Source organism: Astatotilapia calliptera, chromosome 13 (genome assembly GCF_900246225.1).
Source record: "Astatotilapia calliptera chromosome 13, fAstCal1.2, whole genome shotgun sequence".
NCBI classification, from domain to species: Eukaryota; Metazoa; Chordata; class Actinopteri; order Cichliformes; family Cichlidae; genus Astatotilapia; species Astatotilapia calliptera.
In genome coordinates, this window is record NC_039314.1 from 24,292,119 (window position 1) to 24,309,860 (window position 17,742).

Sequence of the window (17,742 nt, forward strand, 5' to 3'; positions counted from 1 at the left end):
GCTTCATGGAAGTTGTATTTCCATTTAACTTCACTGTATCTGAAGACTGCTCTGCCACTGTATTTTATTATTGGAACATTAAAAGTTTATATTTAGAGAAACCTGAGAGTGCTCATTTTGATTTTTGTCCTTCTTTGCTCTGTCCTATAATTTTTCCTAGCCAATGAAAAAACTGGAAAGTTGTGGTGCTTTGTTCCCTGCACGTTCCCTTCAGTAGTACTGGATGAAAACTTATGATAGAATAGATTAAAATAGCCCTTTGTTTTCACTGTACATGTACAATGAAATTATGGAAGTGTGTTATAGAGATCTTACTGTCTATGACAGGAATGCAAACAGCTAACAAATGGCCATTATAATTTGTAATACATTGAGAATACGGGACAGATAAACAATACACGTCTTCCACTTAATGGCCAGTTAATATTGTGCTGAACACAGGCCAAAAGATTCAATAAGCCACATCAGTGTCTACTGTCTGTCTACTGTTTACGTTCATAGCCAAGTGGCTAACGAACGTAAACAGAAGTTTTCACTATCCTAATGTTATCTTGTTTCAGGATACATGTCATAATAGCTGCCATTATCCAATGTCACATCTGCTTACTTGTATCTTTTGCTCGTTTCTCCTCCTCTTTTCTCTTTTTTCTAAACTGAGCACCTGATGGATTTGAACTTTTCTTGTCCATCTTCCATTGGTGTTAATTTTGCACTCAATATCAGCATCCATCCCCCAACCAGAGAATCATCACAACATAACCTATTAGTCCTACACCTTAGTGCACAGATTCAGTTTGTATAGGATTGTTTCCCCCTAATATTTCACACAACCCAGGAAAAAATAATTAACTTAATGGGCTTGGATTGATAACATTGTGAATGAAATGTGCTCTGTTTTGAAGCAGCTCGCTCTCCTCTCCTTTCGGTTGTGTGTGAGACTTCAGGACAGCACAGCAGCTCAGCAGCAAGCAGGCGCACAGAGGGCTCTCTGGCTCACTTTTTGTGTATATGTGTGTTATAGAATTTAGAAAACAGGTCGGTGCACATTATAAGTCTGTATCACAAGGTCTTGTGTTTGGTTTATTTTTATTTTGCTTTATTTTGCGAGCTGGTTATTAGATGCCGTTAGAGCCAGCCAGAGAATCTCTCCTCCCTGTGCGGCAAGCAGCAGGCGCACCTCGCAGGGAGGGTGCACTTACTCCCCGCAAAGTGGAAAAAAGTAAAAAACAAAACAAAAAGTGTTTATCAGTTTCATTTGTGTCTATATTAGATGGCATATCCTTTGACGTTTAAAAAAAACCCAAAACGTGCATGCATACTCAGTAATTCGCGTCAAAGTGAGTTCTATCCAGCCGACCTGGTCCACCACCCCCTCTCCCACCACGAGGAGTTGCGCTTTCATTTTCACAGGAGAAGGAGAAGCACTTCTTCACTGAGCGGGCAGAGCACTTGGATACATTAGAGGCTAAACCAGCATATTAAATCGGATTTGGGGAAAGGACTTGCGAGTATCACCGCAAGAATGAGGCACAGCGAAGTTTATCTGCTTGTCACTGGTAAGTAGATTAATATATTGCCTAACAGCGAAACGGTCCAGGGTTCGAATCCTCCATCTGGCCGGGACCTTTCTTTGTGGAGTCCGCATGTTTTTCTGTGTTATTAGAGACTCTCTAAGGTACAATATAAAGCGACTGTTGTTGCCATTTTTGGTGCTATATAAATAAAATTGCATTAGAATAGAATAGAATAGAATAGAATTTAACTTTATTGTCATTGCACATGCACAGGTACAGGGCAACGAAATGCAGTTTGCATCCATCCAGAAGTGCTTTAGTGATATAGATATATTACAATATATATTAGCAATAATATAGATATTCGAGTATATTACAGAAACGGGTCTATTATGGTATGTTATAATGTACACGGTATGAAGTATGTTGTGAATATTCTATAACTATAAGTATGTACAGGCTGTAGTGAGTACAAGCTATGTACAGGCTATGAACAGGATATAAATATGAAAAACTATACAGAATATGAAATAAATAACTTTACAGAATCTGAGATATACAGCTATACAGAAATGGGAACCAGAAAAGGCTCTAACCAATCTGGCGCCCTAGGCAAGATTTTAGGTGGCGCCCCCCTACATCAGCAGTGTAGTGTAATGTTGTAACAAATAATATTTCTATTAAATAAGCTTTACTTTGCATTTTAATTAACGTGGGATTATTTTTTGTATTTAGAAATAATAGTACCAACTTCTTCTTCTTTTTTTTTTTTTTTCAACATTTGTGGCACTGGCACCCCCTGATGGACGGCGCCCTTAGCATTTGCCTATACGGCCTATGCCACGGGCCGGCCCTGATGGGAACTATGCAAGTTGTAAACAGTTGTAGGATTAAAGATTATCGAATGTACAGAATGGTTATTTACACAGAGCTATACAGTAGTGCAGTTAAGATAAGTGAGGGTGTGGATAATTTCTACAGAGGCTATATAAAGTGCTGGTGGTTGTGAGTGGTGGTTCAGTCCATGTTATTATTGTGTTTGAGGGTACAGTTGTCCATTGTGGGTGTGTGTATGTTCAGTCCATGAGTTTAACGTGGATCAGATGTCAGGAGGCAGAGTTCAGGAGTCTGACAGCTGTGGGGAAGAAGCTGTTCCGGTACCTGGTGGTCTTAGTCCGGAGGCTCCTGTGGCGCCTCCCAGAGGGCAGCAATCCCAAATTAATTAATTAATCAATCCCAAAAGCAGTGTCAGTGGGAGAAACGTTTTGTCACAATGACGAGTCACACAGTGGTTTTCTGTGTTAGTCCTGGGACCTGCTAATGATGTGTTCAGGCTGTGTCTGCCCAAGCTGGGATAGGTTCCAGAGCAGGGGTAGGCAACTCCAGGCCTCGAGTGCCGGTGTCCTGCAGGTTTTAGATCCCACCCTGGGTTAACACACCTGAATCAAATGATTAGTTCATTACCAGACCTCTGGAGAACTTCAAGAAATGCTGAGGAGTCATTTAGCACTTTAAATCAGCTGTGATGGATCATGGACACATCTAAAACCTCCAGGACACCGGCACTCTAGGCCTGGAGTTGCCTACCCCTGCTCCAGAGGATGGATGGTAAACTGCAGAAATGTGTGATGTGCTTATCTGATGTTTGTTATTGTTAAGTACTGTGGACAAAGGTTGAACAGGAACTGACTTGAAGTTTCAGTGGGTGAAGTTTCAGTGACCTGAAGTTTCAGTGGCTGGCGAAGGACATGATGCCAGTCTGTGCTGTTACCTGGAATAAGAGCTTTTGTCCTAGCTCAGGGGTGTCGGACTCCAGGCCTCGAGGCCTGGAGTCCGACACATGTGTTCAACACATAGCTGGATAAAAGATCACCCCTGCACAGAAACGAGCCATCACTTCCCCAAGCACCACCTTACAGATATGATGCTATCCAAAGTTATGTAACTGAGTTTCTTAGTCTTAGTCCAAGTGTTCTCCACCCATCCACCCCCAGCAAGAAAATTAACAACAGACTAAACAATTTTAACTCACAGGAATATAAAAAAGTTTTTTGACCATTAGTGAATCAAGAAAAATTAAGAAGATTAAGAAATATATTTTATTTAACTAAATTGGAGATAATTTATTTGAATTTCAGGATCGGGACAACGCCTCGTACACTTTCCCAAAAGCCTCAGTTAATCTTTATGCCATCTGCCATTATATTCTAGAAATGCTGTCAAATCGAAATGATGTCTTCCTAGCTCATGAAATGCTATAAAATTTTTCCCTGATGTGTATTTTTGATAAATTATTCCCAGCAGATGATTTTTTTAAGTTTGGTTGGCCCTTTGGCCTTCTCCATCATTCTTGTCCAAGAACTGTGATGATCAGCTGTAGGTAACATTGTTCTGTCACACAGGTGTGTGGGTGTGGAGGCATGCACACAGTTGTGTTTTTTCAAGGTATAACATTGCAGTGATGAGTGTTCCCATCTGCTTGTCTTTTCTTAGCAGCTGCATTGGTGGTGCTTTGCTGTGGATGGGACATCAGTTGCAGTGTTACTGAAGATGCTTATGGGACCCTTTACACTGTTCCAGATTTCCAGGCAACCAGATGTATCTACTCCTGGATGAATAGTACTGTAGGTTCAACATGCCAGAGTTTCTTTACCACTTTCACTTGTGCTACTGGGATTCTACCTCTGTTAAAAAGCCATAACATAAAACATGCAGGTGTTGGTCATTACAGACACAATAGGAAAAGAAAAGAAGCAACTAATGTTATTATTAATATTTAATCAGTGTTGTGATTTTGTCATATGTTGCTTTCAGGGTCATGTGCTGGTGAATAATAACGAGACGGTGACTGGCCTGGTGACGAACAGCAGTATCAGGACTCTTCTCACCCGTGCATGTTTGAAGCAGGTCAACTACAGCCGTGACTGCATCTCTGAGGTGTTACACTTTCAGCATTTGTACTGCATGCTGAGAAACACATGGAAGAATTTAATGCAGACGTGGCATTTTAATACAATTTCTGAAACTAAAAGCTATGAATTTAATTTATGAATCTAATTTTATTTAATTCTAGACAACTAAAAGCTTACTCAATTTCTCTTTCTGTTTTTCTGCTTAGGGGATACAACACACAACCAGTTGTTTCAGTGAGTATCTCTCTACCTGATTTTCTAGACATATAAATGTTTATTACCATTGATATAAAATGTTTTCTAACGCAAGAATATCTTGTGTTTACAGCAGGCTGCAGTGGAACTACTAACCCTCAGAAAAGTGAAGGTAAAACCACTACTTGTATGAAATTAGATTGCAGTTAGGTTTCGAGTTGTATCTTTAAACAGGTGTGAAAAGTTTACAAGAGATCCATCCATCCTCTTCCACTTATTCAATTCAGGGTCAGAAGTTGGCTGACAGCTTTTCACACTCATGTTCAGACCCATATGAGATAAAAACTGCTTTTAATGAAATTTCACACCTTCCTGCACATTCAGAGTCCCTGTTATTGTATGGTTATGCACAGTGTCCCCATGAGTCTCTGGCTCTCTTTTCATTCATAACTATCTGTTTAAAAGGTTAAAACATACTCACCAAGGTGACTAATTTCAGCTCAGCATTATGTGTTCTACATCCTGTCTTTGTTAGCATAAACTCTTGTCTCTAGTTACAGTGCAGTTTATAGTATCAACATCTGGGACTCTCTGCCAGATCAGCTCAGCTATTCATGTGTAAATAAACATACAGGTGTAAATTAACAGTGTATGATTTCACTTTTAGTAAACCTGCCTCCTGGATATTGTTTATTGCCACTACTCTTAACGTGTGACGTGTGTCAGTGGTAAAATGAGTTTCAGTGAAACAAGAAGCAGATGGGTGGATTCAGGTGACAGCATGTCACAACAGGTTGAAGGTGTCTGACATTTAAACAGAAAGAAATCTGACATTTTAGTTTAGGTGTATGATCTTATAAAGATGAAGGATGGTAGAAAACTGTGTGTTAAGAACATGCAGCACCTTGAGGGAAATCTTCACCATCTTAAGATATCAAATACATAAAATTACCCTTTTTGTTTAGAGGTAGATGAAAAGTTTGGCTAGGAGGTATCAATCAGTTCACAATAGTGAATATGTGTATTTCCTAAAATGTTACAAGGCTAATTTGAGTGAAAAACACGATTTACTTTAGATTTAAATGATGCATGAATTGCACATCTTGGATCTTAGGGAAAGCAATTAACTGTCAAATTTATGTTAAATTAACATAAAATTAATAACAAACTCATTTTCTTTGCTTTTGCAGGTACACCTTCTCACCGCTGGAATACATTTATCACGGTCTTTATCATGGTTTTACAACTTCAGTGTTTGTCTGCAACCAGCTAGAAGATGGTTCCTCCAGTTTACCAGCTTTAACCCACATGGCAGCACGATCTGAAATCCCTGTCTTGCTGTTGTTCATACATCATTTGTTCCAGAAGAGAGTTTTATATAAAAAAAAAAAGGAATTTTTTTTTTGTTTGTTTCCCCTCAACATTTCAAAGCTAGGAGATCACAAATTGATTGGTCAGTTCCCACAGTATAGGGTTCACTTGGAAGAATTGAAGACGATTGATTAAGATATAGAAATTAATGTTTTTGGCGATTAGATGATCCATCAGGGCAGAACAGAATCCCAGCGGGATAGGATTTAGGTCAGGACCCCCCGGAGTCCAGACGCTGGTGGTGGTTAAGAGGAAGACTGGGGCTTGCATCAGCTCAGCTCAGCTGAGGTGGAAATGACGAGGGTGGGTGTTAGATTTGTATTGTTCATTGTCATTTGTAGATTGAAAGAATGTCTCATCCTAGGAGGTCTGTAACAATTCTGTGTAGCATGAAGAGGGGGGTGCTTTCACTCCTCTACAGAGTGTTCTGGCATAGATCACACACCTCCTAGGAGAGGTCGTATCTTCTCTTGCTGATATATGGTATAGCAAACACACGTATATCTGTTTGAGTGTAAGAGCCTTTTGTTTAGAGGGACCGCTAGACTCCTGGCACCAGCTTTGGGGAGCCTTCATGGGGTCACACTCTGACCCCACACATACTTGCACAACGCACAGGCAAGGTACTCTTTGTGTGTGTATGAAACATCATATGTTAATGAACCTATGCATATTCATGTAACCACAATAAAACGAGTGCTATGGGGAACCTGGCTGAGAGTCTGACGGAGGTCAAGTGGGTGGAACGACACTTGGCTCCAGGCAGGTCTCCCTCATGCATGAGTAACACAAAGAACTTTGCCTACTAGTGTCTTACTTTTTGCTGTGTAGTAAATTGTCTTGAACGTTCCAGCGAATAGGTTTATGCTATGAACCTATCAGCGGGTTGCACGAAAAAGAGTCTGAAAGGGAGAATGACAGAGAGCACAGATTGAAACCATCTGAAGCAGAGGTTGAGGTTGACTAGAGTAATAATATCAGTATTGAACATTATGTTTTATACAGAAAAACAGAACACCCAGGAAAGTAGGCATATGAGAGATTACTGACCGTGCTTATTGAACTTAGACATAAGTGTCATTATGATGATGCAGGAAGAACACCAACACGGGGCTATTAGACCAACCATGAACAAAAATGGCATTTTCCATAAAACCTGCAAGACCCTGTTTTTGACAAGGGCCTACTATATGGTGCAGCCTAAAGGCAGAGTTGGGTTGCCGAGGCCAGAATGATTATCGGCCTTCTGCTCACAGGGTGGTGGGTGTTGGAGGACAACTGCTGATCCCAGTTAAAGCAATCAACATGTAAAGAGTACCTGACTTGTGGCATAACTGGCTCTGGCCTTGGAATGTATGTTTTATCCATGTTGCAAGTGGTACACTGGACTGTTTTGTCCTTCATTCTTTTATGATTGTACTAATAAAATATATTTTACAATTATTTTGGTTGTCATCTTTTGCCTACAGCTGAGATGGTTGCTCATACCTAGAATCTGTATAGTAAACAAGCAGAAACAAAAAAACAAAACAACATTAGGGGACGTTCAAGTTCATATGCATGTGAAGGCAGACAGCCCCATGAGAGTCTAGTTTAAGAGGCATTCTCAAAGACACATCACACATTATCACATGGCAGCTTCAGGAAATGATAAACACTGCTGAATAAAAATACATGAACTCACTGAGTGATTATTTGAGATCAGTTCATTTTTTGGCAACTTTTCAAATGGAAGCGCTGCAATTTCAGATCCATTTCTATGTTATAAATGACCTCAGTCTAATTTTCAGTGAGGGTATGGTGTCATATGGTCATGCCACTGTACTCTTCCTCTTCATGTTCATATCAGTTCTCCAAAATGCTCCAATAACACTAAATTACCTTGTCAGCAGCATGTTACGGACAGCTGCCACGTCCTCGAACGTCAAAACAAATAAGCTGAAAAGGAAGTTTTGCAAAATTGCTCAAAACAACTGCATTAAATGTGTCACATTAAAATGACTTATGCTCCTGACTTCACAAAAAATACATGACAGTTGACTTCCCTGGAAAAAGCCTGGTGACTCAGCATTTAGCTCAGGTTGAGTTTATGTGTAGTTCGGAAGTAAAAGTAAGGACTGGCAGCATAACTATCAATACCTCTGAGAGTCTTAGACAAGCCCTTTGAAGTCAGTGGGTTTGCAAAAGGATTAGAATAATCAGTCTGTTAAAGTGACAGGTTTCAGACACGGGTCACTTTTTGGTGTACTCCATTTTTGGACATTTTATTATACCTAAAGGGAGCATGGCTCCAGATTCATTTTTAAATTAGACTTCAAACTTCAAGTCTTGCTGCATGAGCTGACCCCAAAATCATCCCTTTTGTATGTTGCTTGAGCTCGGGCTGCTGTGAGACCTGGTCTGCACTGGTGGGGACACTAAAAAGGTAGCTATGCAGGGACAGTGCTTCCAAAATGAATGAAACAGGCATGACAGAGGAAAAATAACTACACCCAACTTTCATCAAAATGGTCATTCTTTTTTTTTTTCAACCTATTCAGAATGAAAACATTGCAGTTAACTTTAAAGTTGCTAAGATGTTCAGTAAGATGACATGCAGCAGCAGCAGCTTACAACTGTAGTGAATTTATGACATGAAAGTTTGGCTGGAGCTCAACAAGGGAGCCAGATTACCCTTACCAGTGGAGAGCTGCGCCGCTGCATGATATTACCATTTTTTTTGACAAAGGGAAGCAATTAATCCTTTCTAAGTGAACAAATCACAAAAGTGCTTTTCCTGGGAAAAGCTCTCTGAGTTCCAGGGAACAGGATCGTCAGGGAGACGACACAAAGACATTGTGTCTGTTTCACTTCCCATTTTTATGAGGTATCTTAGAGGTTTTAGTTAAATTGTATTGTAATGGTGTCATGATCCAAGTGAGCACCTGGTGTTTTTCCACTGCCCTCCTGTGCTCTCCTGTGTCTGCCTTGTGGGCAGAGCCTTGATTCTTCACCTGTGCTGCTCACTTGATATCCATTGACGGCAATCAGCGAGGCTGTGCTTAAGACCTGCGCTGTCATCACTTCTCTGCCATTTTTTTTCTTCTTTCACTTCTGCTTATCATACCTTATGCTTTCTCACACTTCACATTGTGTTCTTGTTTCTGTTTGCTCATTTGTTTTTTTCTTTCCATTTAGGCCCTGAGGGCCAGTCACTGCAGATTTCCCACTGTTGTCAAATGCTTTCCTGTAGGGGATTCTCTATGACATTGCTGGGTTTTGAATTGGGATTATGCAGATAAAACTGAATTAAAACAGGACTAAGCCACACTTACACTGATCTTAGATTTCAACAAGATATATAAACAAACTAAGAGTTATAACATGATATTGAGCCTGATTTAAGTTACTATAAACTCTTTGGTCCTTTACTGGTTCACAACTCTTTATTGAAAAGCCCAGTCATTAGTTAAAGCATACTGTACATGTGACAAAAAATGTTACGCATGAGCAGAAAGAAAGAAGCCATGACTCATGAGGGTAAAAAGATGTTACTCACAAAAACAGTCAAAGACATTCTTAAATAATAATGGCTGCAACTTCCTTTCACATACTGTACATTTCTCCAAAAGACAACCATAATTATAATAAGGAAAACAACTTGAGCGGCTGTTTAAATTGACACTAAACTGTAGGAAGGTTTTTCAGATTCACTTATGTTGGGTACATCTCTAGTGCAGTTTAGTTCCTTGAGTCTTTTTCTTCCTTTCTTCCTTATTGCCTCCTTTGTTGTGTTGTCTTCAAGGGTGTGTCTCCCCTCGGGTCCATGCAGGACTCCACACCCTGAACGGGAGAGAAAATATATTCCAATCACTTCTTCTAAATGCTCCACTTACAGTTACTGACTTTATGTCACTAGCATTTTTTTTAAAAGTGTTGCCATGACACCAGACAAGAAGCGAAGTTGCGTAAACAAACTGCATGAATGGTTCATATGACCTTTAGGTAAATTCCATTTTGATTGTCTTAAAAATAGAAGGAGGTTGTATAAGGGTGTGAAGTAAACACCTTTTTTTTTTGATTATGTGTTTGCAAACTGGAAGTTTGCTTCTTTTGAATCCTTTTGCCTTGGGAATTGATACTGTTATATAAAAATATAAGAGAAGCTTCCAGGACCTTGTTGAATCTATGCCATGAAGAATTAAGACAGAAAAAGGGGATCTATTAGGTTTATTAGCAAGATAAACCTAAACTGAATTTGATGTTAGCAAATCACAGCCAGCAATGATTTACTTTAGAGAGATAACTCCTGCTCCCTCTCACATACTGCATTGACATGTACTGTAGTACAGCCTTTCACAAAACAGCCACAACCATAGTGTATTTTTTTCTTTTTAAAAAAGAAAATTAAAGAATATATGTGGTTAAATATGTGTTTATTAGATGACCTGTGTAAGAAACACAATATTTTCTGAAATATCTGAAACTTTTTCTGAAATGGAACATTAATTGAAAATGGGCTGAATGTTATGTTTTTGAGAAATATGTAGGACTGCTTTCTTCCATTTGCGCAACATCTCTAAAATTAGAAATATCCTGTCTCAGAGTGACGCTGACAAACTAGTTCGTACATTTATTACTTCCAGGTTGGACTACTGTAATTCATTATTATCAGGAAGTCCTAAAACTTGCTGAAAAGCCTTCAGCTAATCCAAAATGCTGCAGCAAGAGTACTGACAGGGACTAGAAAGAGAGAGCAGATTTCTCCAGTATTGGCTTCCTTCCATTGTCTCCCTGTCAAATCCAGAATTGAATTCAAAATTCAAAGGTCTTAAATAATCAGGCCCCATCTTATCTTAATGACCTTGTAGTATCATATCACCCTATTAGAGCACTTCGCTCTCGCTCTGCAGGCCTACTTGTTGTTCCTAGAGTATTTAAAAGTAGAATGGGAGGGAGAGCCTTCAGTTTTCAGGCCCCTCTTCTGCAGTTCCAGCTTCCAGTTTGGATTCGGGAAACAGACACTATCTCTACTTTCAAGATTAGGCTTAAAACATTACTTTTTGCTAAAGCATATAGTTAGGACTGGACCAGGTTACCCTGAATCCTCCCTTAGTTATGCTGCAATAGGCGTAGGCTGCCGGGGATTCCCATGATGCATTGAGTTTTTCCTTTTCAGTCACCTTTCTCACTCACTGTATGTTAATAGACCTCTCTGCATTGAATCGTACTTGTTATTAATCTCTTTCTCTCTTCCACAGCATGTCTTCCATCCTGTTTTCCTTCTCTCACTCCAACTGGTCGCAGCAGATGGCCCCGGCCCTCCCTGATGCTGGTTCTGCTGGAGGTTTCTTCCTGTTAAAAGGGAGTTTTTCCTTCCCACTGTCGCCAAAGTGCTTGCTCATAGGGGGTCATTTGATTGTTGGGTTTTTCTCTGTATCTATTATTATAGGGTCTATCTTATAATATAAACCGCCTTGAGGTGACTGTTGTTGTGATTTGGTGCTATAAAAATTGAATTGAATTGAACTGAGGGGGTGATGACTCATGATGTGGTGGTTTTGTTTTCAATGGGAATTGTAAAGCTTAGTTTGGAGACTCAAATGAAATACTGACATATCAGTAACATCAGTGGCCTCTCAGTCAAATTGGAATGTCAAAATGGTTTCTGTAGGGTGTCAAGCTACACATCAAAAGTGACATAAATGAGAACAACAGCTGTGAACAATAAATTGATTTAGATAAAAAGAAACAGAAAATAATCTCATGTTGCTAAACTGTCATAAACTGTTGTCATGGCATCAGATAAACAAACAGACATGTAATGCCTGGGTGACTCATCATTCACCTTATAGTTTGTGTATACTTTGAAGCTTCAAAGTGTGTTTGGAGTCATCTTTGTGTTATGCTGTATTGAACAAATATCTTCTTTCTAAACCTACATAAATGAATAGAATGATTTAAGCTGTTATCACGTCTAAGCAAGTCAGACTGTTCTTATAAAGCGCTTTTCTACTTTATCTGAGCACTCAAAGTGCTTCAGACAACCATTCACACACATTCACATTGCTTCCTATTTAACATTCACATGCATTCATACTCCAGTGGATGCATTGGATTAGTAACCATGGGGTTAATATCTTGTCCAAGCATATTTGGCATAAATACAGACCGGAGCAGACAGAAGTTGGTGAACTGCTCAACCACCTGAGCTACAGCCACCTTGATGTCAGACTTAACCAGTCCAGCAAGTTTTTAGATTTGTCCCCCATAACTCAGGCATGCCTCTTGTCTTTGGGTAACCACACCCAAAACCACAACATAATCCTAAATTAGCGCACTCTTTCTATCTCTTTGTCTCAGGTGCTCAGTTCAAATTGTCCAAATCTTAACAAAAGGATTAGAAATAGTTGCTCTTGGCTTTTAGCACTAAGTAACTTTAGAAAGTGTAGAAGTGCATCTTATGCGGGTCCTTATCATTGGTTTAACACTAAAGTGACTGTTCAGTGGTTTAAAAACAGTACTTTCCTGTTGTGCAATGTAGCAACACACTTCAAAGTACTTTGTATCTATTGTTTTTAAAGACCAGGGTTTTGCATTTTATGTTGTTCTAAATTCAACTGTACAATAGTGTAAAAAAGGCTGAAACAAACCTTTTTTTTGTTATAAGGATTTGTGGTTTTTTTAAACAAGCTTAAATATTGCAACTGGCTTTGCTTTGCTGGAACTTGAAGTCAACTTGATGCTGATGCTGATGTGACGCAGTTACTGGAAAACTTCAGACTTCTGGGAAAAAGAGAACCAAATTGCTACAGTTGCTGAATCAGTGTTTGTTTGCTTTTTTGTGTGTGTGCATGCTAATGTCTCTCTAAAGCACTTTGAATCACCTTGTTGTTGAATTGTGCTATACAAATAAACTTGCCTTGCCTTGTCTAAGCTATATGTTAATTATTACTGCACGATTGCAAGAATGAGCAATTGTCTGAGTCACCTTTAAACACGTAAGTCCTTATCATTACAAGGGTAGTGATTAAATGTATATTACTATGTATGATAAAAATCTTATAGGTGTGTGTGTGTGTGTTTGTGTGTGTGAGTGAGTGTGTGTGGGCGCGCCAACACGTGCCAACAATAACTACTTACTCAGGTGTTGTTAGGAAAACTGCACGGATGGATTTAGTGGCAGAAACACACACGGGCACAAGAGAGTTGTGATGCAAGTTTATCTACAATGATGGGGAATATTTACAAGGGAGGGGGCTATATACAGTGACAAATAAAAATGTGCAAGGAGAGCAAAGCCGAAGAGATGAGACAGAGCCAAGGTATGTGGGTGGGCAGATGACGCACCGGAGCTACCTGAAAACGAGGGACAAACAGAGTTTACGGAGTAACGTCGACAGCCGAGATTTAAACTAAAGTGGACGGAGAGAGTTGGAGAGCTTACTTGAAACACAAAACTACAGCTGTAGCAGTGATCACAGACTGGTGTAACGTAGCTCTCCGTCAGGGATCCACAGTAGCCAACACAAAGAAACTAGGCAGGCGAGCAGGCAGCGGAACAGGCTAAAACAAAGTAGAAGCAGGCAGAAGATGGATCCTAAAAACATGCAGCTCAATAGCGTGGAATCAGCAGATTCAGCTTGCACAAACACGTTACCACTTGTGACAGCGACAATACTCTGACACCAGACGTCCGTGACTCAGCTCCATAAAAGCGCTCACTGATGACGTCCGATGCGCCGCAGGTGTGCCGGAATGCCATCAAGCCCCGCCTCACCTACCTATGCCAAAAAGGAAAACAAAAACCAAACAACAACAATACACCTACCCACCACCTCCTAACAGGTGTGAGTTAATTGATTATGTTAAAGTGTCATACCTGCAGCAGGGTTTAATGAGACAATTAAAAGATGTGTAGGCAGATGAGTAAATAGAATGAAGAATATGCACTATATGTCTCCCATGGATCCCTTAAACATTGTAACCAACATATGTAATCATCTGGAAACAAAAATCTCATTGACAATAGATGTTTTTATGCAAACCTGTTTGCAAAGTCTGCCTGAAGTTACCACCACTTCACTTCGTGGTTTTTGTAATATCGACTGAAATACCAGCTTCTTTGAAATTGAATGCCTTTCCCCCAATCCCTTCTAATTTACGGGAAATGTGATAAGACACGAAAGCTGCAAACAGATATTCTGACTTATTGAGCAAGCAGAACTTGTGTAAAAGTTTCAGTGGTTTCTGTGAACCACAGAACCCATATCTCTATGATCATTTTTTCTCTCAGTGTGTCCTCACACAAAAAAACATATCACTGAGTCAAGTGCCTTATGCTCTTTCACAGACCAGTATGTCACTTCTAGGTCGTTATCATGCAAACCACTTCACTGAAATGTTTCATTTACAATAAATTGCCACAATTCTTGTCAGGTCACTTGTGGTAAAAGGTGGCTCTAGAGAGCACAGCCAGGGTTAAACCTGCAGTAAACGGGAAACCACATGACATGTAATTTAATACCCCTCCAAAAGGAGATGTAGTCTTTGCAGTCACAGTAAGTCTGTTTAGCTTCCTTGGAAGAGGAAATACAAAAAAAAAAAAAAAAGTTTGATGTTGTTCTGAGGTGCTTTATCGTGAGTCTTCAATGACTTTCCACAAAGTAAATCTTCTAAATCCTCTGAAGTTCAAGACTTTTTCAGGCATTGGATTGAATCTGCTAAAATGAATGGATTTAAATATTGTTTTTTATAGGTATTATTTATAGAATGAATGTAGAATGGCTGAACTAAAAGAATAAACCTTGTCTTAATGTTTTAAGGGGTGGAAATTCCCCTAAAGGGAGCACTGTGCTTTTGAAAGTTCTAAAAGTTAAGTTTTTCTAAAAAGCTCCAGGTTCTGTACTGATTATCAGATGTTGGACTATGCTTATTGTCTCACCATCTGTGAGTGAACTGGTGGTTGCAAACCAGTTTTGTGTGTGCGAGGGGTGGTGAAAGAGCATAACGTTGGTTTTATGCATCGGTTCCTGCAAGCCAAATGAGGTTTTTCATTTCAGAGGCAAGAAAAGCAACTGTGACTTTACCACAGATTGTTTATGTATGAGTCATTTATGCATCATCTATTGTGAAAGGAAAAGTTGGTGAACTAATTTAATGATCCTAAAATTTGGGGGAAGAGTTTATCTATAAACTCAGCAGGTTTCCAAGGTGTCCAGCTGGTCACATGAAAAGGAAGGTCAACGAGTTGGATCCATAGCCTCAGTGTAAGGTTCACTAGGAGTTAGTTTGTACTTTCTTTTTTTTTTTTTTTCTTTGTTTCTGTTGGGTATTTTTTAGCCTCTGGGGTGTATTTTATTAAGATATTTGGCTAGTGTGCTCACAGATTTTTGGTAGACCAGTCTAACTGGAAGGCTGACTAAAAGATAAAAATTACACAACTCCCCATGTGTGGTTTATGCCACTTCGGTAACAGTCAGTCACGTCTGCTTTGACTGAAGCCACAGCGCAACAACAAGCAGGTAAACATGGTTCATTGTTTGTGATTTGTTTGTTATGAGAGCATACAGCACTGTGATACAGCACTGAGGAATCTACTCAAGGAAATTATCCTGAGGTCAACGGAATAATTACAAGAAGAACACAGGCCCTGTTCCATAAATAGTAACAGTATTTGAGCTTTGGTACTGTTTTTCACTGCGATGATTGTATGCAAGTGGAGGCTTCCTTAATCCGTCTTGTACCGCTCTAAGATTGTATTGTTACTCTCTTTGCAAAGTTTCCCAAATTAGATACTGTCACTTAGCAAGGGATTTTCTCTTATTTGAAAGAAAAAAGCCTTGATTTATGGTAGTGTTGCTTAAAATATACTGTAAAACTGATTCCTATGAACAGCAGTAACACATTGTAATGTGTGGTCATATTATGTGATACTTTTTTTTTTGTCTTGTGTAAGTTTTTCATGTGTAACTTTGCTAAATAAGGGCCTTAATTTTCACATGCAGTCCATATAACTGACATACCAAGTGAAGTACAAATGTTGGGTGTGCCAATTCTGTTTGTCTTTTCTCTAAACTTTTGCATAGCATGCATCCTTTGCATAGAAGTAAGCTAACGAGTTCACACAGGCTGCTTTGAGTGCCTTCAAAATAACTGTCCACAGTTGTTATATTAATTCTCTTAGTTCTGCCATGTTTGTGCAGAGTTGTCCTGTCAACCTATGTGAAAAAAGAGTGTAACTATTACCTCCGAGCAACCGTAATGACATCGGTAACTTTAAAATGCATTTGGAACAATTGAATGTGTAAAAAAAAAGGAGACTTTGCAGAAGTGAGATAGGAAAAAACATTACCTATTGTCTTTCAGGTTCTGCTGGCAGCCAGCTCAGTAGGGGCCTGTTACAACAGCATTGAGAAATTAGAGCGCTGATCTTATCTGCAAATTCCATCTATCACATGACATCTCTAAACATTTCATTTTATCATCAGCTTTGATGTGTTAAATTTAAATACATTTTAGATCACATTTTGGCTTTAGAACTTCATCAAATTTGTCTTTATGAAACCTGTCAAAACCAGTGCACATGTGGTGTTCTTGGTCAATATAACCTCCTGTTATCATTGTAGGCAATGTTGGGACAAAAGCATGACATCCCACAAGATGTCAGTAAAGCCTCAGATATCTTATCGGCTTCACCAGAAAGTGTGCTTTTCACAAGAAGTGAATAGTTCTGCTTCTTTGCTCTTTAATGCACTGGCTCATAAATATAAATAATTGATTCTACAGAATTCATCATCATAATGTCAATACAAATGAAACATAAATATGTGGAAGTGCTAGACTATGACGGTACAGAGAGTGAAAGCACATCAATATGTATTTACAATTGTTTGTGAAACCTCAACAGTTTCTAACAGAAAGCGATGATATTTCCTGGGTGTGTATGCCAACGTGTCCTTTTTTCTTTTGCTGCTGTTAAATTTTACGGTAAACAACAACTCATCACTTTTACTTTCAGTTTGAAGTAAGAGTACAGAAACGGGGATTATGAACACAATAATTTGTGTTTGGTTTTGTGGTTAGTGCCTTGGTCTCATTTCATGGGTTGTAAAACTTGCATTTCATGCTCTGCTCAGTTTTACTAAACAGTGACTGCAGACGAGGTTAAACTGGCCATGTTTTTGTATCCAGTGCTGAAGTGTACACCGAATGCTACTAACAATTACACATCTCTGTTTGCATGCCAAACCCTTACCTTGCTGTGGAGTCTTAAACCTAAAACTGGCCTTTGAAGGGGTGTGAAGGAACTGTCATCGCTCTGATGGTCTAAAAGTGTTTCTCACAAAAACAGGTGGACATGTTTTGTTTCTAGTGGTTTCCTATGACAAACTCCAGCTCACTGTCTGCTCTTTCACGCTATATCAAACATATAGTGAGCTTATCCGTTTAGCTGTCATCTTCTCAAAAGTGTCATAAAAGCCATGACATCTGAGAAAATGGGTTACAAAGTAGATTAATGGGATGTATGTTTTTCATTAAGTTCCATCTGTTTCCACTTTACAAAAAAGACATTGAATGGGATCACCCTGGAATTTTCCCAAGTACACACAAAATTATTAGTTTTGTACACACTGTTAAATAGCTGCACATTGTACCATCATTCAGGACACATTTCTGACTCATTTTCCATCTGGACACAACACCCATCCTGCAGATGACTCTCCGAGCCGCAGAGCTGTCAATCACTTCCAGCTTTGGTTGTGGCTCCA